Source organism: Pleurodeles waltl, chromosome 12, assembly GCF_031143425.1.
Source record: "Pleurodeles waltl isolate 20211129_DDA chromosome 12, aPleWal1.hap1.20221129, whole genome shotgun sequence".
Lineage (NCBI taxonomy): Eukaryota > Metazoa > Chordata > Amphibia > Caudata > Salamandridae > Pleurodeles > Pleurodeles waltl.
This window is the reverse complement of record NC_090451.1, coordinates 434480778-434506268: the sequence shown is the minus strand read 5'-3', so window position 1 is coordinate 434506268 and position 25491 is coordinate 434480778. Positions and strand designations below refer to the sequence as shown.

Genomic DNA, 25491 nt, shown 5'->3' with positions numbered 1-25491 from the left:
AAAGTCCTTGCTCTAATATCCATAAACAGTCTATGTGGCTACAAAGAAGTCTGAAGAATGTCCCTCCCCGCCAGGAACAATCAGTGAATGAAACACCGGTAAAGTAGCAATGACAATATAAACTCAATTCTACCCTCTGAAATATCCGAGAGGGTGTTTCTCCCTTCATTAGGAGTTCTGAGCGATTTTGTCCCACTCAAAATTCAGATACCCTAAAAATCCAAACCTCAGGAAGGGAAAAACATGACTAAATGTTGGCAGTCTGGCAGATCTCGAACCAGTAACACAACTGGATCATCCCTTGATATTTGCATAAAATGACACCTTTTATGGGCACATCTGTACCGTGCATAGGTCTACCTCAACATCTGCCTTTAACAGATGACCAATACTGGCCAAGAAGACAGACTGTCAGTAAACTGCTCCTTAATAGTTGCCTTTCATGAATATATGGGGTAAGCCAAAACTTGTTCACTCACTGTTTTTATTTTATGTATATTTTATATATCTTAACATACATTCGTCCCATATGCATACATTGTGTCTTGCTACCAACTACATCTGGTATGTGCAAATATGTTATCATATGTATTACATACACCTAGTTTGCATACATGTAACTGTGCATATATCACTTTATTTCAGTGAAACTAACGAAATAAATTGTACTGCTTCCCATCTACAGATTAAATTCCTTCATACATGTGATTCATCATTCCTCTAATGCAAAGCTTCGTTTAAATACTTCCCTTGAGATCCCCTGGGGATGACATGATATTCCCCTACATGACCCCATGATCACCCTGCTTCAAACTCTACACTGGTCACAAAATCTTCTCTCCCTGCCAGGAACATATTGAGCCCACACACGTAACTAATGGAGCAAATATCCCACATGCCTTGCGGTGCTCTGTGTGGGAAGTTGACCTTCCCTTTTTACATATGCTCTTTTCTCATGCCTTCAAAAACATTTATTCTCCACAGGGTAATGTTTTAAACCTCACTGGACTGGTTTAGCTCGATATAGCATCAGCACAAATCACCTCAGAGTAGTTACTTCCTGTTTGGATCTTAAACTTGCTTTTCCCTTTGGATCAATTGAGCGACCATTTAGAGTATTATAAACAGTAACAAAGCTCAGTCTTCGTGACAGTGTCTGAAACGGGGTGGGGCTGCTGCTTAGCTCCAAAGCTGTTGCATCTCTGCATCCAGCGAGCAGTAAGGCATGCAGAGACAGGGAGGCAGTTTTTCCACAGAGGTTGGGAACAGGGAGTTACGGAAGACCATGGTGCCGGTGGAAGCAGCACACAGGGACAGGTAGTGAGTAAGGACAGAGTGCCGGGAGAGGGAAGAGACTGGGGTACATGGACAAATAGCGGGAATTAAGCAAAGTCTGGTTTCATATCAATACTTTTAACCGCAAATTCCTCACTTCCCAGGTGCCAGACTGGATCCAGAACACAAACTTAATCAGTAGTGGGATGAGCTGTGCGCCTCTACGTTGACTCCTTACTGCCCTGGAAGTGATGTTGCGCACCTGCATATAAAAGCCACCCTGTGTTCCTTTATTTGTGTGTGGATTTGGAGCGGCGCTTTAAATTTCGTCTGCCTTCTGATGACTTTTAAGAACACATTTCAGTCTGCTAGGGAACAATGTTTCCACCCTAAACTAAAGGTTTTAATCCATGCCACATTTGCATAATACAGATGAAGATCATGGACCTTCACAAGATGTGTTTCTGGTGTCTTGGCTCAGGCCATGACACAAAATAGTACAGCAAATTTGCGATCATGCACCGGCATGTGGTCCTAGACTGGGAGGCAAAGTTGTACATTGCCAAACACAAGCAGTCCTAGCCTTCACTTAAGTCCTGCTCCAAGTCCTGTGCATGGACTCCTTCCCACTCCCGAAGCCATTCCTCCAAGATGCTGTCACACTCGAAGTCCTCCAGTAAGTCAATATCTAAGTCCAAGTGCAAATATGAAAAATCGGAGCAGAACTTGATCCCATCCTACAACTTTGAAGCCAAAGAAAAGGTTCAAGGGTATCATGATGTGTCATTCATCTTTGGGATCTTCGGTCATGGAGCTGATTCCTCAGGGGTTCCCAGTTCGCCAGAGCTTTCTAGGCCATCAGCGATACTGCAGCAGATTGAAGCTTTCAAAGTAGCCATTCTGGTTACTTCTGGCATGTCTTCGGGCCCCAAGTAAAGACAGGGGCCCTCAGCTGAGTTACTGCAGGTGGAGCCACCCATGGCACTGCCTGACCACTTGGAACCTGCATTGATTCCCATACTGACACTGGTAAAGGCTTCCATTCCAGATCTAGGACTAGCTACGGGTCCGTCTACAACAATGTTGGTGCCCGTGGTTCTGGAAGAGAATCTGGTACTAATACTGATGTCGGGCACCAAAACCGGCTTCGGCTTGATCTTGAGCGATGTTGCACTATGAGATTACAATAGCACACCTGGTTGTCATACATTAGGACTCTGTCGCAAAGCCTCTGTCAGAGTGTACATACCAGTATAAGCTCCATTAATCTTTTTGCTTCTGATTCAAACAAGAGACAGCCCAGGATATGATTATGGTGGGGATGGGGATGGGGATGGCATTTTCCCCACTCAATACACAAATGCCTTTCACTGGATTTGTAAGAAGTCAGTGGCTTTGCCACCCCTGCTAAGCTTTGCAGCTGCCTTAGTCAAAACCAAAACAAATGTCCACTCTGAACGTTTGCAGCCTGGGACAGCCACTTCTAAGTCCTTGCTCTCCTAAAACAAGGCTCTCAAGAATACCTAATGGCCCATTGCCAGGAAGTTCTGCACCTTTGAAGATTGTTGGAGTGCCAGGGCATTTCCCTGATAACAAACCACTAAGGAGGGTCTATGAATGCCAGAGCAGTAAAGCTGAGCAGGCAGCACCTGGCAGATCATCAATGGCATTTGCTTCCCAAGGTGGTACAGGCTCATTCCAATAGCGGGGAGAAGTCAGGGTACACCTTTTTGCTACTGCCAAACAGGCAGTGTTGAAGGTTTTGAACATTGATGTTTGCGCAAGAACACTTGTTAGAAAATGTGTTCCATCTGGAAAGTAACACGCAACTCTCTCCTGTATGCCTTCCCGCCCCTTGCTCTCCTGCCTTGAGTACTAAAAAAGAGCATGAATGACCAGGCCAAAGTCATCCCAGTCGCCCCTGATTGGACTAGGAGAGTGTGGTACCCAAAACGTCTGGACATGAGCATCTCATCCGATCAGGCCATTACTTTGTGAAGATCTTTTGTCACACCAACAGAGCAGGTTGCTCCACCCAAATCTGTGCAATCCACTCCTACATGTGCGGAGATTGAGCAGCAGTAACTAACTCATTTAGATTTGCCGTCTGAGGTGGTTGATATCATCCTTGCTGTTCATTTATTCCAGGTGGTTGGACAGATTTGTGGTCTGTTGTGGCATTTGCAAGACTGATTCCTTACAAGCAGAGCTGTTGGATGCCTTTTTTTTTGTTAGTGTCGAGCGCACAAGCGCTCTGGCCTGTTGTAATCTCTCTGTGGGCTTTTAACCACACCCACTACTGCTGTTCATTATTTGTTGTGCTTGTCTTAAATGCTTCATTTATATTGGTGCATTTTGTGAAATGCCACTCCTTTGTGTGCTGGGTTCCTTCACAGGCGATTTCACTAAGTGAACATTTTTGTTGGCCATCACACTATGTCAAGCTTCCTCCTGTTACAACGTGTGATGGCAGAGGTATAACACATCCCTCTTTTGTAAAATGTCATAAACAAAGAGTTATTTGTCATCAAAATTAATCTTATCAAACATCAATGAATTTATTCATAACAAACACAATAATATCATAATTTGTATCAAAAATGAAAATCATACTATATGCAACCTCCCACTCTGTACAAAAAACAAACCAAAATAGGATAAAGACACAACATAGACCACACCATGAACAAAGACAACATAGACCACACAGATGGACACGAACAATGTCAAAAAACAAATCTCAAGACAAAACAAAAAAATCCACAACACAAATAAACCCCACCATACAATTTTACCATTAAATACATGACTAACGTTTCAAAAATTGTAACACAATCAACTCTCAAAATTATATATAAATTCATAAGAAAAATTTCACCAATTTACACATAATAATCAAACCATAGTTCAAAAATAGAATTCAACTGAAAGTATTACATATATGAGAGACCTTGCCGCTCTCTGTCTCTCACTAATCATGATACATTTAAAAAAAAGGAGTTCCAAAATGTTGTTCCTTGTATAAAATGTCCTGTTGAATTAATCAAAAAACTTCCAAGAGTCGTCACGTGTCTTTTCCAATTCAAGATTGTCCCATCCAATTTAACACATCAAAATCGCCGACGCACGTTTCGGTGGACATACACCAACAGTATACTCAAATCGATTAACTCCACCTTCCTCAGGGCATTCAATAGTTAATGGAACATGGGGTCTCCTTCGCCTTTGATATCTAATACAAATAAATATAGGCGTATAAGTAGCACCATCAAAATAATAATACAAACATTTTTTGTAAACTAGAGTTCTTTTCACACTCGCAGCCCCCAAGGTGAGTAAAGTGGCGAAAAAAATCCTTAGAATACCAAAGATACCAGCAGCCAGTGAGACAAAGAAACAAAACAACAAAAAATAGTTAAAAACAACCTACACCAGCGTAATTGCCAAAAGCAACTTCATTTTATGGCCAACTGTCACCAGGTAACTCATGTAGTTACTCGATCCTCCATCACACCTTTGAATGAAAACTACAGCAAAAAGGCAAACAAAAGAACACCTACTAAGCAATCTGGTTCAACATTGAACTTCACATACAACACAAGAGCAAACCACCAACAGTATATCGGTAACTCACTTACTTGTACTGAAAAGAATGCGGGGGTAGTCCGGATAATGCACTTTCGGATGGTTCAAGATCGAACTCGCGATTCACGTTACTCAAATATAAAGCGCAACCGTGGAAAAGCGACCTGTTCGAGAATTAATAAAAAGAAAGGAAGGACCGGAGTAAAGCAGGTACTCAAAACTCAGCACGGCGGCCATCTTAACATTGCCAAAGGGTCGTCGTTTGCCCCAATCATCATACACTGCAACTGGTATTTTCTACAAAAACACAATGTGTGATGGCCCCTCCTATGGTTTCAGTTTGCCTTTCATCCCAGCTGCGATTCCTTCTAGACATTCACACAGGGAGCAAATAACTCTTGCGCTCATTCACGCTCATGACGGCCGTGGCGCTTTGAATTGACTTGTCAACTGTTTTACATTTCATTTTCAATTTATGTGGCAAAAGTCTAGTTACGAATTTATAACGCTAATAGCTCTAACTCGAGCAAATAATCAATCAATCAATCTATCAGTAATTTGTTAAGCCTGCTACTCACCCGGAAGTGTCTCAAGGTGCTTCTGGGGAGGTGCTACTGCTCGAAGAGCCAGGTCTTGAGGCGCTTCCTGAAGGTCAGGAGGTCCTGGGTCAGACCTAGGTTGACTGGGAGGGAGTTCCAGGTTTTGGTACCAAGGTGGGAGAAGGATCTGCCGCCGGTTGTGGTATGGTGTTTGCGTGGGATGGTTGCGAGGGCGAGGTTGGCGGAGCAGAGCTGGCGTGTTGGGATGTTGAAGTTGAGACTCTCATTGAGGTAGGCAGGTCCGGCATCGTGGAGAGCTTTGTGAGCGTGGGTCAGGAGTTTGAAGACGATCCTTTTGTTGACAGGGAGCCAGTGGATGTCTCTGAGGTGGGCTGAGATGTGTGTGTGGCGAGGGAGGTTGAGGATGAGTCATGCTGAGGCGTTCTGGATGCACTGGAGTTTCTTTTGGAGCTTGGCCGTTGTTCCTGCGTAGAGGGTGTTGCCTTAGTCCAGTCTGCTGCTGACGAGGGCATGGGTGACCGTTCTTCTGGTTTCCACGGGGATCCATCTGAAGGTCTTGCGGAGCATGCGAAGGATGAGATGTCGTTGACTTGCTGGGTCATAGAGAACAAAGAGTCCAGTATGAAGGCGAGGTTGATTGCGTGGGTGGTGGGCGTTGGGGCCGAGCCCAGAGTGCCAGGCCACCAGGAGTCATCCCATGCTGATCTGTTGGGGCCGAAGATGATGATCTCAGTCTTCTCCGAGTTCAGCTTGAGGCGGCTAGCTTTTATCCAGTTGGCGATGGCGTGAAGTTTGGTGTGGAGGTTGTTCTTAGCGGTTGCGGTGTCCTTCGTGAGAGAGAGGATGAGCCAAGTGTCATCTGCGTAGAAGACGATGGTGAGGCTGTGGGATCGGACGATGTTGGTGAGTGGAGCCATGTAGACATTGAAGAGGGTGGGACTGAGTGAGGATCCCTGGGGAACTCCGCAAATGGTCTTGGTGGCTTTAGACAGGAACGGGGGAGGCGGACTCTTTGGGTTCTTTCAGAGAGGAAGGAAGTGAGCCAGTCCAGGGCTCTGTGGCGGATTCCGGCGTCGAAGAGGCGTGTGCGAAGGGTGTGGTGACAGACGGTGTCGAAGGCTGCAGAAAGGTCAAGGAGGATGAGGACAGCGGTTTCACCTTTGTTGAACCTGCTCCTGATGTCGTCGGTGCAGGCGATAAGGGCGGTCTCAGTGCTGTGGTTTTTGCAGAATCCGGACTGGGAGACGTCGATTAGCCTTTTGTCGTCTTAGAAGCGGGATAGTTGGTTGTTGACTATCTTCTCGATGAGCTTCGCAGGGGTCGGTAGTTTTTGAGGTCTTCGGGGTTGACTTTGGGGTTTTTGAGCAGGGCGTTGAATTCAGCGTGTTTCCAGCTCTCCGGGAAGATGGTGGTCTCGAAGGAGCTGTTGATGATGATCCTGAGCTGGGGAGCGATGATTTGGCTGGCTTTATTGAAGACGTGGTGAGTGCAGGGGTCAGCGGGAGAGCCGGAGTGGATGGTGCTTATGGTCTTGGTGGTTTCCTCATTGTTGGTGGGGGTCCAAGTGCTCAGGACGTTGGTGTGGCAGGGTGCATTGGGGTCGACCTTGGAAGTGGGTGGTGGTGGGGGACGGTGGTGACAAGCTTCCATGGATGTGTATGATCTTGTGGTGAAAGAAGATGGCGAGGGAGTCACAGAGGCCTTGCGAGTGGGGTGGGTCGGCAGAGCAGGAGCAGAGCAGGACTTGGGGTTGGTGAGTTCCTTGATGATGCTGAAGAGCTCCTTGCTGTTGTGTGCATTGTCAATTCGTTCTTTGTAGAAAGATCTTTTGGTGGTCCGGATGAGCTGGTGATGTTTGCGGGTGGCGGATTTGAGGGCGGCGTGGTTGCTTTCTGATTGTTCTTGGTGCCATATCTTCTCGGCTTTCCGGCATTCTCGTTTGGAGGCCTGAATGTCTGCAGTGAACCAGGGAGCTTTCTTGTTGGCGTGGGTGTTGGTGGTTTTCTTGAGTGGAGCGAGGGTGTTGGCACAGTTGTCGAGCCATTGTTTGAGGTTGAGGGCGGCGGTGTTGGAGTCGTTGGTTTTGGGTGGTAGGGCGTGGGCGAGGTTGGAGATCAATTGGTCCTTGGAGATCTTGTTCCACTTGCGGTGAGGGATCCAATGCTTTGGTGGTGGATGTTAGACCTGTTGCATTGCAAATGCTTGCTTGTTTTCTTTGGCCCAGCAATTTATTGTATTGTGCACTGTGCTCTTTCAGCCTCTGTGCTGACCAGACCAACAATCCTTTTTTTAAATGACGTGTTGTGATGAGATTAATCAAAGGTTTGACACATACATTCCCTCTCAGGCCATTTGTGATACACAGAGGGACTGTAACTTGGTCTTGACATTTCTCATGGGCATGCACTGTGAGCCAATACATAGCTCCTTGCTGCGTCTCCTGACTTGAAAGACCGTCTTCCTCATTGTCAGCTCAGTGCATTATGGCATGGAAGGCACTTCCAGTGCATTGTCAATATTACATATTTTCCCAGACAGGTATGTGCTGAGGGCCCGAGTGGCATTCTTGCCAAAAGCTGTGACTCCATTCCACAAGGGGCAGCCCATCATTCTGCCAGTGTTTTTTTTTTTGTGCCATTTGAGCCCATTGAATTCCTTGGCAGGACTCAAAATGGCTTTGAGCTTTTGAGTTGATCCTGAAAAAAGGAACACCGTATGGATAATCAGAATTTTGTGAGATTCTCGGGGGTGAAGAAGGAGGCTGTTCTGAACAGAACCTAATCGAGTTGGATAGTCCTCTGCATCAAAATTTGCTGTGCTCTACCCAAGATTCCGCCTCCAGAAGGAACACAACAAAAGCTGCTACCACTGCATTGACTTGTGCAGTGCCTGTCTTTAATATCCGTCAGGCTGTTATGTTGGTGTCATTGCGCACATTTCCCAACCAGTATTACCTAGACAACCAGTTCCAGCACAAAGAGCACTTTGCCTACTCAGTCCTGCAGAACTTTTTGGTCTGAGTCCACTCCACGGGCCCTCCACCTAGGTAGTTGCTGTTCTGTTATCTATTCTAAGCGGGGAATCTGTGGTTTGAAGTATCCATCAGAAGAGCAAGTTACTTACCTTCAGTAATGCTCTTTCTGTTGGATACTCGATATAATCCCATATTCCTCACTGACCTCCCACCTCTGATTTCAATGAAGTTACCTCTTTTTAACGTCTAAAACGTTTGCAGGTAGTATTCAGCACAATGGTAGCAACAATTGTTTAATCCCTGCATTGGGGTCCACAGAAAGGGAAAAATAAACTTGCATCAGCGCGCATGGATGGTGCTTACACGCGGCTCGCTTTAACCCTTCCTGGGCTGCACAAAGTTCATAGTGCCATAATGTGGCACACAGGAGCACTGCTGATGAAGTTTTCTAAATCCAGTCCTGCGCCTGGAGAGTATTCAAAGTTGAGGAATCTGTGGTGAGACGTATCCATCATAAATTGGACTTTACTTTTTCTGCTACCTGTCCATGTATCTCTCTGCTGTCCTCCCTCCTGACACTCTGTCCTTACTCAGTACCAGTCCTTGTGTTCTTCATTGTTTATCTTCCTTTCCTACCTGTTCCCAGTCTCTGTCACTTTTCTTTCCTCCCCATCATCAGGCCTTGGTGAGTATCCACCACAAAAAACTTGTAAATAACTTTTTTTGTTTAAGACAACAGAGTACATTAAAATAAAATTATGAGTGTTTGCACAAAGCAAAGGGCTGTGGGGTGTCTTCAATGATGATCCAATGTATCAACAAATCTACCAAATTTGTCTCTGTAAAAAATACGTCTTCGCGCGCCCGCTCCCTCCTTTCCCATGTTGATATCGCTTTCCCTCTGGGCAGCCCACCGTTACCCACGAGGTGGGAGCTGCAGTGCTTCGTGTGCTTTATGTACAAGACATGCAGTCTAATTAGAAAAATCAGGACAAGATCAAAGGATACAGATGTGCTTTGAAATGAACTGTGACTTGTAAAGGCATTAAGGCAGTAGGTGGCTAGTTTGTGTGAAGAGATAATTAGCATACCAGTTGTGTTCTTTCGCTTCTTGTTTGAAACAGAATACTCATTTGGCATTTTCCTTAGCCGCTGTTGTTGTCTAGTTTGAAAAACACATAACTGTTCAGTCTGCCGCCCCCGAGCACATCCAACCTTAGGACTGTGCAGATAAGTGTGTTCTGCACAGACCAAGCTCCTTGCACTGCGAGATTCACACAGTGCCACTCTCACTCGTCAAACATCTCCACACAGTCCAAGAGCTGGAGGCCTTCTTGACTGACCCGAACCAAACCCTCCTCTTCCTCCTATCGCAGCAGCACGTAATAAACCTAATAAACCAAGGAAGCATTCAAGGGAATACAATCCAGTGTAGAAAGCAATCCTTACAATTGGATCTACTAAAAGCCGATTTCTAACCAGCGCAGACTGGATCTCTGGAGGGGGGAGAGGGCACCGCGGGGGCTAAAGTTACGCCACTGTTTCTGACTAAAAGATGATATCCTTCAGTAAAGGATTCAGATGATTTCCTTCAGGCATCACCTCTGAAGGGCAAACTGTAGTGAACCTCAGCTCCCTTTGTACAATTTCTTTCTTTCTTCAAAATGTGTTTCTGACTTCTCCGGAGGACGTGCAGTCCCCCACCCCCAGTAAATACAGCTCTGAGAACATACCCGAGCGCACACACCACAGTGGCACGGTACTCCTTTTACAGAGACTCTGGCAAACAGTTATGCAGGAAATGATGCTTACAAGACTTTCACTTGCTACTTAAGCACTTCCACTTAGACTTGTACACAAATACTTCATTATATTGAACACAGAAGCACTTCTAAAGGTCCAACAGTGCAGTGTGCACATAACAAAGTTTAGGTCTTGTAGATATATTTGTCCTAATTAAGTAAATATTTGGCAGGGGCTTTGCTTCTTTTTCTTATTATAGCAATGTTGTTGCCTCTTTGTCCACTACAGCTTTGTATACAAGTCTCCCAACCAAACTAAATTCAGACATATTGGTTTTGTCAGTGTTTCCATTAGTAGCAGTCAGATTCTTTCAGGCACCGATCACTAGTCTGCTTAGCATGACTGTGCCATCATTACATCATTTTGCTGAATGTTTATCCTTGCCTACCCTGCTGCTTCTGCTTATGATTGGTAACCACAGACTTTGAAAACAGCCACTGTATTCAGGTAGCTTCCTTGAATTTTAATTACATGAGGAAGCAGTTTTAGGTGCGCGTTTCCTACAGTGTTCCTCATAATGGACTTAAAAATATAAAAATCAAAAGAGTGTGGATCACATGAGCCATGTCTTCGCCACAGGAGTTTGGTGGCCCTTCTGGGAGAAAGTGAGGGTGGGATAACTGTAATTACTTCTATTTGAGCTCTTTCTAGCGGAATCATCAGCTAAATACTAGGCGTGGTTGAATAATTGCGCTCCGCGGGCAAGAGTTTAGAAGTTTTGGCAATGGTAAGCGGGTGAGCTCAAGCGAGAATTGGCATCCTTTAGCACAATTTTCAGGCACTAGGAGGGCACCCAGTGAGATTTCTACTCGAGCAACAGCAAAACCAACTTGAGCAGCAGTAGCGTCCTCCGGCACACCGTGTGGTGCAGTTTGTGCTAATTTTTCAGTACGGAACAGGCTCCCAGCTCTAAAAATCAGTGTATTGATTTCCACCCGATTGCAGAACTACGTGGAGTGAAACTCCACGAGCTGCACCAAACAATACTAAATATGTTGCTCCTGATATAATTTGGATGCAGATTTGGCCAAATTTATGCATTCCTTATGAGAAAAGGAAAGCGTCAAGGTAATGCAATGCCATTTTGTACACATATCCAAGCGATATTGTCCACGTACTGCAAAGCATGCAGCTGGTGTTGGGCCCTTGACTGACTCATGTTGGGAGGTGGTCTGATAACCCCATACCAGGCCCGTAGGTGAAGGTTTTTACTTCACCACTCAGTGTCACACTGTGAATATGACAGGGTCTGCATGTAGGGTGAGCATGCCCTTGTTTTCAGTAATAGGCTTTTGCAGGAACCTTAGCAAGTTACTCTTAAAAGGCAGCATCGTAACGCGGACCTTTGCGGCACAAGGTGGGGGGCTATCCTCCAGGAGCCCCACTTACTAAAAAGACTATGGATATCTATGAGAAATAGGTGTCCTAGATGCCCTTCCATGTCACTGTTTGGGGGGGGAGAGGGCACAGCATTTTGTGATACACCACTGCTTAAAATAACACATTCCTCAGATTTACAGGCTAGTTTAAACTAATATTAGAGGTGCTCAATACATAAAAGTGGAGGGAATAAGTGGCCAGGCGAAATGGCCAGTTTGGAAAAATCCATAAAATACACTTGCAGTCTTATAAGAATGATGATTAATCTTGCAACAGTGATCATTTATTTTATTGAGGTTGCAGACTACTATTAGTTGCTTGCTCTTTAGAGGGCATAGATACCTTTCCCGGGAGGGAAAGCCATATGGCCTTGGAATTAAAAAATATGTGATCTACTGGACCCAGATGTGTCATATAGATTATTTGATTTAAAACTGTACATGCTTACCAGGAAAAGCAAATTGTAATTGCTGAATTACAGGGTGAACTGAAACTAGAAAACACCATTAGACACATGACCAGTCCAGGGATGGCACATCGGCCAACTTTAATGATTTGCTGAGCAGTTGAGTAGATGTCCAAAACCCGTTTGCTAGGAAACTATTTGTCCATATGTAGCTGCCTTACTCTTTTATGTTCCACTCCCGGCCTGTCGGAAGTATGGGGAAAGGCTACTATCTTATCTTAAACCTCTTTTACCGTTCCCGGATCTTTATCCACGATAGGTTGGTGCTGCAGTGTTGCTCCTGCCTCCTTCTGATCTCCACAGACGCACAGGTATTAGAGCAGTAACTGGTTCTGCAACATTGCTTCCTGGCAACATCTCCAGCCTTGTTTGGCTCAGTAGAGATCTGAAAGTAGCAGGAGAGGTATTCTTTACTCTGCAGTAGCTCTACCTCTTGTAGCAGGCCCGCTGCTGAATGTGGTTGTAACCCACTTTCCACGAGGTAGCCAATCCACCCAGTGTTCAGCAAGTTGAAAAGCTCTTGAGGAGGTGGGGTAAGGACATGAACCAAGGTATGTTTTGTGGCGGGGTGAAGGTTCTCAAGGAGGTGGGTGGAGAGCAACAGGTTTTGAGGTAGATTTTATGGTTATTTCAGACGAAGTGGTGGTTGGAAGCAGGTGGCATGAGGTCAGTGTGAGGAACTGTATCCACTTTTATGCCTATCCCGATTTGGGAGGTTGGATTTTTGACCTTGCCTAGCTTTTTCCAAAGCAACACCAATTATGTGTTTACTGTAAAAATGATGTCCTTGCTACATCAGGGAAGCATTAATTGCCAGGAACTTAGTGAGCCCTATCAAAACATTAATAATTCACTTCTAAATCAGAACCACGCCGAAGTCAGTTTAGAAGCTGGGGTGGAGTAACCTCATGCAACCTCCCACTTCCTTATTTGTTACCTTATGGTGGATGGTAGATGCTTGCTTGCCGGCCCATTCCTCTTTACAATGATATAGCATTACTATTTTCAATCGCCTTCAACATCAAAGTTCAAATGTAATTTGGCCAGACAAACTCAATCTGTAGTGATATTGGAGCTGTCTTTTTAATTTGCAGCCTGGGATATTATGTGCCTAATTGATCTGTAAAGGCCGGTTGAGACTCATACTTCAGCTGAAGCCTTTTCACACCTGCTTTACATCTCAGCCACAGGCTCAGTTTCTGCCTGCACCCTTTGACAGTCTTTCAGGTGAAATTCTGGTGCCTTTTTCAAAGCGAACCCACAAAATATCCAGGAACGGGAAGGGGTCATGACCGAAGAGAGATACATTAACATTTTAAAGTTCTACAGCTCTGATCACATATTTGCTTTTCTTCTAACAGTTTCGGTTAGACCCTCTAGCACTGCTCCCTGGTGGGAAACCCTCAGATGTAGTTGGTTTTCATTTCACCTGTTGTGGATTGGACTGGTAGTGGTAGGAGAGGAGCACCTTGGTGTCAGAGTTCTTCTTTGCCCTCTTGAAGTTTTGAGCATAAATAACTCTTGGAGTGATTTGGTGCCACTTGCCACAGGAACTGCAGTAGTTTGGAGTAAAAGCAGGGAAGGTGGAAACATTGTGTAGACTGTTTTAAAGTCACCCAATAGAAGTATGCTTACATTGCCTTCTGTCCCTCAAAACTTACTTGGAACTTATTTTGCCTACTGGGAAAACTTAGAAAAGTAATCCCCCATGTGTAGTTAACCTGTGTCTAGGATTTGGGTTCAGAACTGGGGAAATTGTTTCTCAATTTAGTCCAAACATCAAAAGATCATTTTTAACCTTTTTCTGATGGGAAAACGCTCTTCCTGAAGGAGCCTTCTTGCTGGGTATCTGCAAGTGTCCTGGATCATAATGGGGATATTGACCCAAAAGACCCTGCACTAAGTGGTCCGCTGACCTTTGAGGTGCTGTGAATAACAGAGCAGAGAATTATGGTTGTGCAGTGATCTGTTTTGCCAAGAGGGCTGAGGGCAGTGAAGCTTGCCCTTAACTGGTTAAAGATTGCTGCAACTCTCAAAACATTTCAGAGATTTTCTACAATTTCCTGATGAATGATGAAGTATGGATTAAATCTGTGTAGAAAATGGGGCGCCAGCATTTCTGTCCTGTTTTATGCGTCCCTGTGGTCGCCAGGTCCCCCTTTATCTACCAGTTCAGTGCACAACTGCATCCTCAAGTCTGTGGGATTAAAGAACAGCTTACTAGTGCTTTATTTCTTTTCCATTTCCAGGTAGGTTACATATTTTTTGTCAGGTTGAATCCCTTTATTGCATTTTTTTAAATTAACAAAGTATTTTGTTTAGTAAAGTTATACCTTTTGATGTGAACGTCCGTGTATTTACCCCTCAAATCTATTATCGTTTGGGTATTGTCCTCCCTACTGCTCTAGCTTAGCTACTGGAGCTAGTCCAAGGAACACTGAAGGAAACTGAGAGGCAGGTATTGACAAGAGGAATGCGAAGAGGTAGGTTAGTAAATTCACATGGATTATTAATTTCAAATACACAGTTATCCAAGCAGTAATGTGTCTGACTAGAATTGGCAGTTTTGAGTAAGCATGCAAAGAAAATAATTTGATTCTAAGTACAAGGGGAAAAGAGAGCTGGGCGTAACAGCAACGTGGCCAGGTATATTGTTTTGTGTGGAAGGGGTATCAGTAGGATGAATGCAACATATAGCGTTCCCGTACAATGGGGGTTTTATATCAATACATTAAATAAAGGAAAAAACAACGAGAAGGATGTTTTGATGTCAATGGAACTAGTGAAACACAACCACGTTGATGATATGTACTGTTTTAAAATGAACTGTTACATTGCAATTTTCACTATAGAGGTACAAAGTAGCTTTTTATGTTTTATTCAGCTTTATTTGAGAAGAAAGGTATTAAGTGTAGAAAATGTATTACGATTTTTTCAAGATACCAAACCTAGACAGTTTTTTTGTTTTGCCTATTTTCTAACATACTTAAATTATACTTTTAAAGAGAGGTTAGCTACAGTTTTACTATTAAATATATTTACTTTGATTTATAACAAAGCATATAAGCAGCCACAGAAAATCGTTTTCTTTACCTAAAAGGTAAATTGCTAAAAATTCCAAATTCCTTTTTTTCTTCATTGTACTTAAATTCTACAAGCTTTAGTACACAAGCAATGGCATCATGGTCTTATTGCCGTAATGTGAAATTACAGGGCACATAAACTTGTACTGTGCAACGCTGTGGTATACCACATATGTGATAAAGAATAAGTGGAGTGGAGGCAGCGCTATCAAGAAAGCCCTTGACTGGCCACGCAGTACTGCGGTCACCTCAAGTAGATTCAGATGACCACATCAAATTCAGATGAGCTTTTGTACTTTTATTTGAAATTTCAGTAATTGATAGCGATTAAGTGATGAGCCACTCATATCAACTGCACAGTATCTTTGGTGAAGTGTCTTTAAAGAGACTGAGCAAAGATCAGCCTCATGTTATAAAGCAGGGTCTAGTCTTTGTAGTTGATGTAACCAGAGTTCTTTTAGAGGCTAAATCATGAAATAAATTTGTCATCTCCAAATTCGACAGCCACTTAGTTAAACGTTTTAACTTGGGGACACCAGATATAAAGGTGATGGGGGTCCTCTGGCTTAGTAGGGTCTCCCGTCTTACATATAGGTATGGAGAGGTCTCCCCTTCAAATAGCAAGAATTTGATGGCTGCTCATAATAGATTTAAAAAAAGTTATCACTTCTCGATCATTTGACTTATCTCAGATGTAGAATAGATTTAAGAAGTGGGATCAAAATATTATACCACCAGTAAAGATCTGGTTTCAGCGTAGTAATGGATATATATTCTGGATAATCTGCTCAGTAGTGAACATGTATTGAACTGGTTTATTAGGCAGCATGATAGTTGAAACACTATTCTAACGGGTGATAAAGAGCATCTGAATATATATTGCACATGTTGTTCCTAAAAACATAATTCTCTGAACAGTACCAGCAGCTTTCATCCTGTGTGAGACTAATTTCCAAATTTTAGCTAAATTATGTATTTTAAACCTGGCCCCCTTATTGTGTGAAATTCATTTCATCCTACTCCGATTCTTTAGGTGGCAGTGCTGTGGCCAGTTTAACAACTACACTAAACCTTTTTCATTGTCTCAACAACTTTCTCAGATAGGAATGCAACGAAGTAATGGTGGTGGAGACAACAGAGGTTGCTGCAAGTCTAGCATTGCTTATTCAGCCATTTGAGTATCTCAGGTTATCTGAAACTATTAGGGAGCCACACCTAGCATCAGCTGACAGTAAATAGACGATGCAGTCGGCGAAGCTACATTTGCATCCCCGCAAGCCCCTTGATGAAAGTAATAATAACGCTACAAATTACCACATCATCACAAAATGTCAGGCTTAGTCTGAGGGTATGGCCAAACCTACTGTGCTCAGATGCATTAGCTATATATGTAAAGCATAAGATATCATCAAACCTCAACTAGAACACAGTGTTATATCCATGGAACTGCACGATCACAAGCCCTGGTTTCCTGGATTGTCTGAATCAGGTAAATTTCACAAATTCCAGGACACCGGGATAATCAGTGTGGTTTTTAATGCATGCTATATTTCAAAATAAACCGGGACAATTGCAGGAAATGTAAGCATCAGGGTAACTGATGTGACCATGAGAGGAGACAGGTTATAATTTGGCAGTATAAATGATGTGATGTATTTAAATTGAGTTGCGCAGGGCAAATGCACTTAATCTGAGCAATAATGTCCAATATTACGCTTCTTTCTATTCACGTGAACAGAAATATGATCGCTAGAAAACTGTAAACCAATCACTGGATTTCGTCAGTATAGTGCTTCTTCTTGATTCCTCTGAGTATGATCAGGAAGCACATCACATCCTATTCCCAGCTAGAGATCTTTGTATAGCCATCTAAAGTTACACATTAAGCTTGATTTTGGTAGATTTAGTGAAACATGGGTAGTACCTGAAGCAAGAGAAAGTAAATCAACATCTACCGAAGTTAGAGCTATTAGGCATACAGTTTTGAAAATCTGCAAGGTCATATTAAGATTAATGACCCTGTGAGGTTTAATTTACTGAATTTATAAGGCCTGGGTACAGAACACCAAGGATGTGTAAACTTTTAAAATAAATTTGGTTAAGCTGCATAAAGCTTCTACTTAATTTTGGACAAATGTTGTCTTGAGTAGTGAGAGGATCCTCTTCTTTATCAATCAGTGCAGAACTTTGAGTATTGGCGGCACTGGTTCTTTCAGTGTGTGTGTAGCTCTTTGTATCAGAAGTTGGTGCATTATTAATCTTATTAGCATTAGGGGTATAGGCCTAGCACTATTATATTAATATTAATGGAGAGTGGCGTAGAATGCACTGGGATAGAGTAGAGTGATGTAGAAAGCAGCGGTGTAGAGTGGCTTAGAGTACAGTGGTGCAGAATACAGTGCAATGATATAAATTAGATTGTTTCCGAGTAAAGTGGTGTAGACTGCAGTGGTGTAGAGTGAATATTGTAATTGCATACAATAAAGTGGTGAGGAGTAGATTAGCGTGGAGTGCTGCAGAATGCAGTGGCATAGAGTGCAGTGATGCAGAATAGAGTGGCATAGAGTTCGGTTTTGCAGAGTACAGTACATTGACATAGAGTGCATTGGCATAGAGTGATGTAGAGAGCAGCGACGTAAAGTGGCATAGAGTACAGTGGTGCAGGATAGAGTGCAGTGGCATAGATTAGGCTGCGTCAGAGTAGAGTGAATTGGGGTAGAGTGGCGTAGTGGAATTGCATTGAATAAAGTGCTGTAGACTACAGTACAGCATCGTAGAATAGAGTGGCATATAGTGCAGAGTATTAGTGAGTGGTTCAGAGTGGAGTGCATTGGTGAGGAGTATATTGGTGTAAAATGCAGTGTTGCAGAGTGGCATAGGGTGGAATTGTGCAGAGTAGAATGCATTGATAGAGAGGTGTAGAGTATAGTGGTTTAGAGTGCAGCGACTTAGAGTGGAGTGGTGCAGAGTAGATTAGAGTGGAGTATGCATGGTGTGGTACCACTCTGCCATTACAGACAACACATTGAAATACCCATTACGTTTGCACAGACTTACAGTTTTACTAATAAAACCATACAGCACAAAAGTGATAATGTGTGCAAATGTCAGGACCTTGTGTATTGATTTGTTTTGATCATATTAAAGTATTTGTTTCCAACACATCTCAGAAGTAACAAATGTATGCTTCATTTATGGGTTCATAATACTGGTACATTCTTAAATACTTGCACAGTTCACTTAAATGTTGTTGTTTGCTAGAAAAAAAACCTTTCGTACCCAGCAAGATTGTCACATACATCCTCTGACTTTGAAGTCAGAAAAATAAAAGTTAACACCAATCTCCCTCAGGAGACAGAGCCTGACATTTGACCTCTGTCTTTGAATACATATAAAATGTGACAGTATAGGAAAAAGATTTATAGGCCTCTTTAACAGAAAGGAGCACTCCTGGAAGACAACAAGGAGAGGTAATGTGAAAAGACTTTGCTCCTTGGGAGGGGCAAACTCAAGCTGGAGTGCCTAAAACAAATAAAGCCAGCAAATAGCTAGCCAGAAAATGTGAGTTACAAACCAAAAAGTAAATGGTGAGCAAGGGGCGCAATGCATTCTTTCTCATGGAAACTTTCTCAATGCCCCAAGATGTTTTTAGCAAATCAGACAGTTGCGCTATCTTGTAGGCTTCAATCTAAAAATGTAAAAATAATGAAGATCATGAAACAATGTACCGCATTACACCCCATAATTTGGCTTTTCATGATCCATAATTTGTTCCTCCCCTGCTTCTACACATAGTGTTTTGTTTAGTGCAACCTCTTTTTTGCTGTTCGCCTCCTATTTTTACACCATGCAGGTTATTGCCCAGATAACTAAAGCACACTAGGCCAGAATGTTTTTAAAGATACTTTTATAAGTCCGTAGTTAAGAGAAAAAATTATTTAGCTACGGAAGAAGGCACACTTTTCGCAATGAACATCGAGTAATCTTTTTCCTAGAATGAGCTACTATTTATATTTTATTATGTTTTTATTAGCACTTTATCACTAGTGCTGTAAAAAGCTTCCTAATTAGCAATATAAAAGGTTTTCCTTTTGAGGTTTTCGTTTGTGCTCAGTTTATGTGCCCGAGTTCCCCCATGATATGGGGGGGAGGGGTCTGCTCATATTTGATAACACGTAGTTCAGACTGAAATCCTTCTCGAAGCCTCGTGTGTGAAGATGGAGCGAACAATGCGTATCCTGTGCTCCACCTTCGCCGGCCTCAGCGTGGGATGCCACCTTTGTTTGTGGGAGTTTCAGTTTCAAATAAAGTCCCAGCGTTTCTTTTGAAAGCAGACAAGGGCCTCTCCCCGGCGCGGATTGTCAAATCCTGCACTCGGCCGCCATTGAATGGGCACAGCCGCTGACCTCAGGCCACAAGAATGTCGCTTGTTTACGCTGCATTTCTTATTTTCGAAGCAAACAGCCCACTAAAAATTTGCATAATATACGCCTGTGATCGTGTTCCGCTAAAGTTACCTCTCCTTCGCCATCTGTTAAACGAACACTTAGCAAGATGAGACTGTAAACGACAGCAGTTCATAATAAATGGACTTTGCAAACATTTAGATTTTTTTTCAAAAAAGTTTGGCAAGCTTACCGATACGAAAATTACATATTTTAGATCTCTATTTGCTGTTTTTCATCGAACTTATTGGTCTTTGCCTAATTGTTTCACATTATTACTTATTATCTTTGAACCGATGTTGTTTCGTGTCCGTTCGCCAGTTATTGAGCTTTGCTGTTTTTTAAGATTTTGTACTGGATGGCAACGAGATTGCGGCGACCAGTTTTGGTGAAATATCTTTAATTTCAGACCGTACATTGTTAGTTCCTGAATTTAACATGAAATTGCCTGTCACCAAGATTGTAATGCTCCGGTCCTTTATTTAGCAACCTCATTTATTATGGTGATTGTAGTCTTAATGCTTAGCAATGAGATAAAATGGACTCAGCTATCAGATCAAACGTTGGTATCTAAGAGTACATGCTTTGAAGTGATAGAACTTGTGTGTTGCCGCAGAAAAAAGAGCTTCTCTTCCACGAAGCTATGTGTTTTCTGTTTACTTATCCCACTACCTGAGCCGGCAGCAGTATGGCTGCCTGAGTCTGAACATTCAGGGACCATACATGGCATTTTAATGCTGTTAAACTGTCAAAGATAACTGGATAATTTCAAGTGTTTGTTAGGTTGGGCAGAGCAGTGCGCAAGCGCTGCTTTTTTATGTGTTGTCATCTATTTGGGCTTTTAACCACACCCATCACTATTGCTCGTTCATGGGCTTGGCCTTCAAAAATCCTTTATTATTGGTAAATGCTTTATGTTTGTCCCTCCTTGGGGTGGTTTGGTTAACGCCTTCGACATGAACCCTGATAGATGGCTAATTGCACTTTTGCCAATAACTTTGACTGCGAGCAAACTTCTTTTTCCTTTTGTGTGTCTCCTTCACGCTCGTGGCATGGCACTTTGAATTGACTCGTTTATGTGTAACTGTGTATTACTTTTCATTTGCAATGGAGTTTACAACGTTAATAGCTCTAAGTCGAGAAAATGCGAGACCCATTGGGTCGTGAATGCTTGTTTTACAAATGTTTTAGTTATTATGATGCTTTTCAAAATGGTTAAAGAGTCGATATAAAGTCCATGAAAACATTGTAGAAGCTGCCAATCTTTTTTACTGTGTGCAACAGCACAGCTGGTTGGTAAAGCTCTGGGTGTTCTTTATCCGTCTCTTTGTGACTGGTGTGGCTGCCTGTGTAGTCCATGACGTACCTCTTGTTTTAGAAGCCTGCCTCACACAGACCGCGGTTGCCCTAACGTCACTAACAGAAGCTGAGGTTGCCTGATGTTGGCAACACCTTAAGCTAGACTTGAATGAGTCCATCACCTGTCACCAGTATAAGCCACAGAGTTTTTGAGAAAAGACATGCAGCGATGACAGCAGAAAGTATGGTAGTGGACGGCAGGGAAAGGCATTCATTCCTGCCATCCAACCCCAGAGATACAGGAAGGTGTAACCCAACTGTGGCAGAGCCTCTAACATGGCACACCCGTTCTTTTCCTTACAGGTCATGGCACTGGGGCTATGCAGCCCTTAGATGCGGTCACAATATATGTGTTACCTGTTTGGTCCCTTTGCACACTGCAAAGTTTGATATGGAAATCCGCTGGACTATCAAACCCTTTGAGTAGAACTCACGTAGGGGACACTTCATGGGTACATTATGCCTGATCATGTTAATTAGCGCAACCCTTCAAATTTGCTCAGGATTAAATATCATGTTGGTGATGGGCTCTTGGGTTCACTTGAATCGACTGACACTGCTTCAAAGGTGATAGATGTGTAGGACTACATGGACTCAACTTGATAAAACTATACAGTCCAAGTATTTGGCAGTAAGCAATTATTAAAAACCTGATTTACACCCACTACTTATCTCTTAGTTGAAAAATCCACATTTCTGCTTATTCAACAGTAAATTAAAATATATTGTTCAAGTTAGATCTGTGGTGTGATTGTTTACACGTCATACAGCCAAGTGGTGTTTTTTGGTCTGCTAGTTTTACCACCGAGCTTTATAAGGCTGTGAATAAAAGTGAAAAAATGGCATACTCGAGTTGAGTGCAAACATGTATAAATATTTGTTAATATTAGTAAGCAGGGATTCAGGTATAAGTTCTTGCTGGATAGAAAATAGTTTGAAACAACCTGGCCTAATGTTGCTACATGTTAGTATAGCAAACTCTTGTGTAGTGATGGGTACTGAACCCAGGTAATGTATTGACGTTGAGCATAGCTAGGTGCACGCTTCAGTGTACCGGGGACATCTCGGTCACTATTGTTAAGCGCAAAGTGGTGGTTCATGGAGGACAGGCAGGAACAGCCAGATCTGCAACTTCAGATGTTAATGTGCCTGTTTCTATGTTACAATTTACACATCGGTATCTATTGGCGTTAAAAATAGTGCACAGCGTTTTATTTTTATGTGTGTGTGTGTATATATATATATATATATATATATATATATATATATATATATATATATATTTTATGGTGTGAATCCTATTCACTGCTAAACAAAGATAGCGCAAAGTGGGCACCTTATTAGGATTAATTTATATGCATCGAATATTGTACTCTCATGGCAGATAGTAACCATATGTGGGTCCTCAGGGGGCATCCCTGTTTACAGATGTGTGTTGGGGTTCATCTTCCTATCGCGGGTTGATGACACAATTCAGGATAATCTTGAGCTTTGGCCACAGTATTGCGTTAAGTGGTGCACATGTGTTTGCTAGTATTTAAATGTTTGCCGATTCTTGCGCCACCGCTCCTATGGTCAGAACACTGAGCTCATATATTAAGGACTCAGGAGATTTACTTAGAATCTTGTTGGATTTGGATTGGCATGAAGATTACTTACTGGTTACAATAGATGTAGTTTCCCTTTATACTTCTATTAATCTTGAAGTGGGATTAAAGGCATGTGAATACTTTTTGAAACAACGTAATATTTCAGAGTTAGAACACTCCAATATGTTTCTTGCCATGATTGACATGTGTTCAAAGAACAATATCTTCATGTTTAATCATGAGATTTTTCATCAATTATGCGGTACTGCTATGGGCATTTCTCTTTCCCCAAATTATGCCAACTTGGTGATGGGCTGGTGGGAAAGAGAAGTAGCATGGGAAAAAGCTAATGATCAATTTGTTGAAGCAGTGTTACTTTGGGTCCGTTTTATTGATGATCTTTTTACCATATGGAATGGTTCTAAAGAAGAATTTTTGCAATATTTTACTGTTCTAAACAACAATCAGGTGGGTCTTAAATTTACATGTGAAACAAGCACAACATCGATTAATTTTTTGGATATTACCATCTATATTGAGAATAATAAAATTTAAACAACAGTATATCGGAAAGAAACTGCATGTAACAGTGTGTTGCATGGGCACAGTTTCCATACTAAATCTTTGATCAAGAGTATACCAGTGGGAGAATTTATTAGAATGAGAAGAATTTGTTCTACTGATAAGGAATTATCCATGAAATATGTAGAAACATATGAAAGATTTAGAAATCGAGGGTACAATGAGAATATGCTTGAGAAAAATTTGACATTGATTAAATCGAAAAAACGAGAGGAAATTTTATTTAAGAAAGGAGAACCAAATTTAGGTGATCCAGTTAGAATGACGATGAGATATACTAAAGAAAGTGGAATTATAAGGAACATTGTTGAAAAACATTGGAAAATAATTGAAAAGGAAATAGATTTGGGGCCCTTGGTAGGACCCAAACCTCAGTTCTCATATAGAAAAGCACCTAGTATTATAGATATGGTGGTTAAAAGCCACTTCACTTTAAGAAAGGATTATAATTGGCTGGAAGAAGAACAAAAGGGTTTTTCTAAGTGTAACAGTTGTAAAGCATGCAAAATTGGTAAGTCATTGAAAAATATAACATTTCCAAATGGACAGATGGAGGCAATTAAACATAAAATCACTTGTAACACTAAATTTGTAATTTGTTATAGAATGCCACTGTGGTCTTAAATATATTGGGAGTACAATTTGTATGCTGAAGAAAAGAATACTTGAACATATTAGAGTGATAACCCATAAAGATACCACATATGCAACTGCTAAGCATTTACAGACACACATATCTAACGATTGGAGAAGTTTAAGATATTATGGGATAGATCATATTCCAGACCATAAAAGCGGTGGCGACCGAACTAAAAAGCTGCGTCAATTAGAATCCAGATATATCATTCAAATGCGAACGAAGGCTCCTTTTGGAATGAACAATGACGAGGAGCTTTATATACACCTGTAATTTGGAATATAAACAATTAGCGAGAGATGTTTTGAGGTGTTAAAAACATCGGTTTATAGGTCATTCCACATATGAAAATATGCATATTATGCAAAGAGCATATGAGGATAATGGTTCAATGGTGATTTGATTGAACAAACAATTGATTGGTGTAAGTAGGAGGGAGAATGATACATATTCACTATATGATTTGGTTTAAGTGCATAAGGAGGATGTTAATATGTGAAAAATGAATGTATATATTAAGCAAGTTTGATTTTGATTTGTACATTCATAAACATACTTTTGATTAATGTTGATTTAATAATTTGCCTTCATGTAAAAATATTTTGCAAAAATATTTTGCAAAAAAACATTTTGCGAATATATAGGTAATCACTATTGTGAGCATTGAAAGGGTTGTAATGAGTTATGTTAAGATAAGTTGCTTCTTATTTAATTGGACTACCAGTCCCAACATGCATTATTTTTGTTAAAAGGTGATTAGCTATAAATAGATAAGAATGGATTGCACTACTTTAGAACTCGACAAAGACCGTGCTGTTCGAAACGCGTTGTTATTTTGCTCACAGTCAGCTAATAAATAATTCATATAAAATCCTTGGTGGAGTGCTCTACCCAACGTCTCTTTTTTCAAATATTCACTTGAGGGTATGGCTTGCCCTCGGTATGAGCACCGGTGAATAGAGCGCGGCGCCAATTGAATGAGCCGCTTTGCTTGTGTGTGTGTGTGTGTGTGTGTGTATATATATATATATATATATATATATATATATATATATATATATATATAATGGTGTGAATCCTATTCACTGCTAAACTAAGATAGCGCAAAGTGGGCACCTTATTAGGATTAATTTATATGCATCGAATATTGTACTCTCATGGCAGATAGTAACCATATGTGGGTCCTCAGGGGGCGTCCCTGTTTACAGATGTGTGTCGGGGTTCATCTTCCTATCGCGGGTTGATGACACAATTCAGGATAATCTTGAGCTTTGGCCACAGTATTGCGTTAAGTGGTGCACATGTGTTTGCTAGTATTTAAATGTTTGCCGATTCTTGCGCCACCGCCCTGTTGACAGTGAACGAGCCTCATATCTGTAGACATACTTTAAACAAATGCTGTATGTGAGGAAAATTAGTTAGTATATCAGAAGAAATTTGCTGGTGGCCTATAAATAATTGTGAAAAGTTTGACAAAGGAACCCATATAAAGATGTCTTGAGAGGTTAATTTGAGTGGGTTGGGATCACAGACACTCATTTTTGGGGACCAGTGCATATTTTTTCATAAAAGTTGATCGGAGCAAAAGAAAGAAAAACAGAAGAGGTGAAACGAGGACCTAAGCCTAGGCTGTTTAGTATTTAGTTTAACAACTGACAAATTGAGGGCACCACAAATCATGTTGTTTGGAATGATTGATTAAATAAATTTGCTTTCCATTTCATATGTTCCGGAACATAGGATTTTGTGCATT

General features: G+C 41.8%; 1 protein-coding gene across 1 annotated transcript in view; it reads left to right on the top strand.

The window, feature by feature from the left end:
* WTIP (WT1 interacting protein) overlaps positions 1-25491 on the top strand; it is a 271804-nt gene that overhangs the window by 116950 nt on the left and 129363 nt on the right. The window lies entirely within an intron of this gene.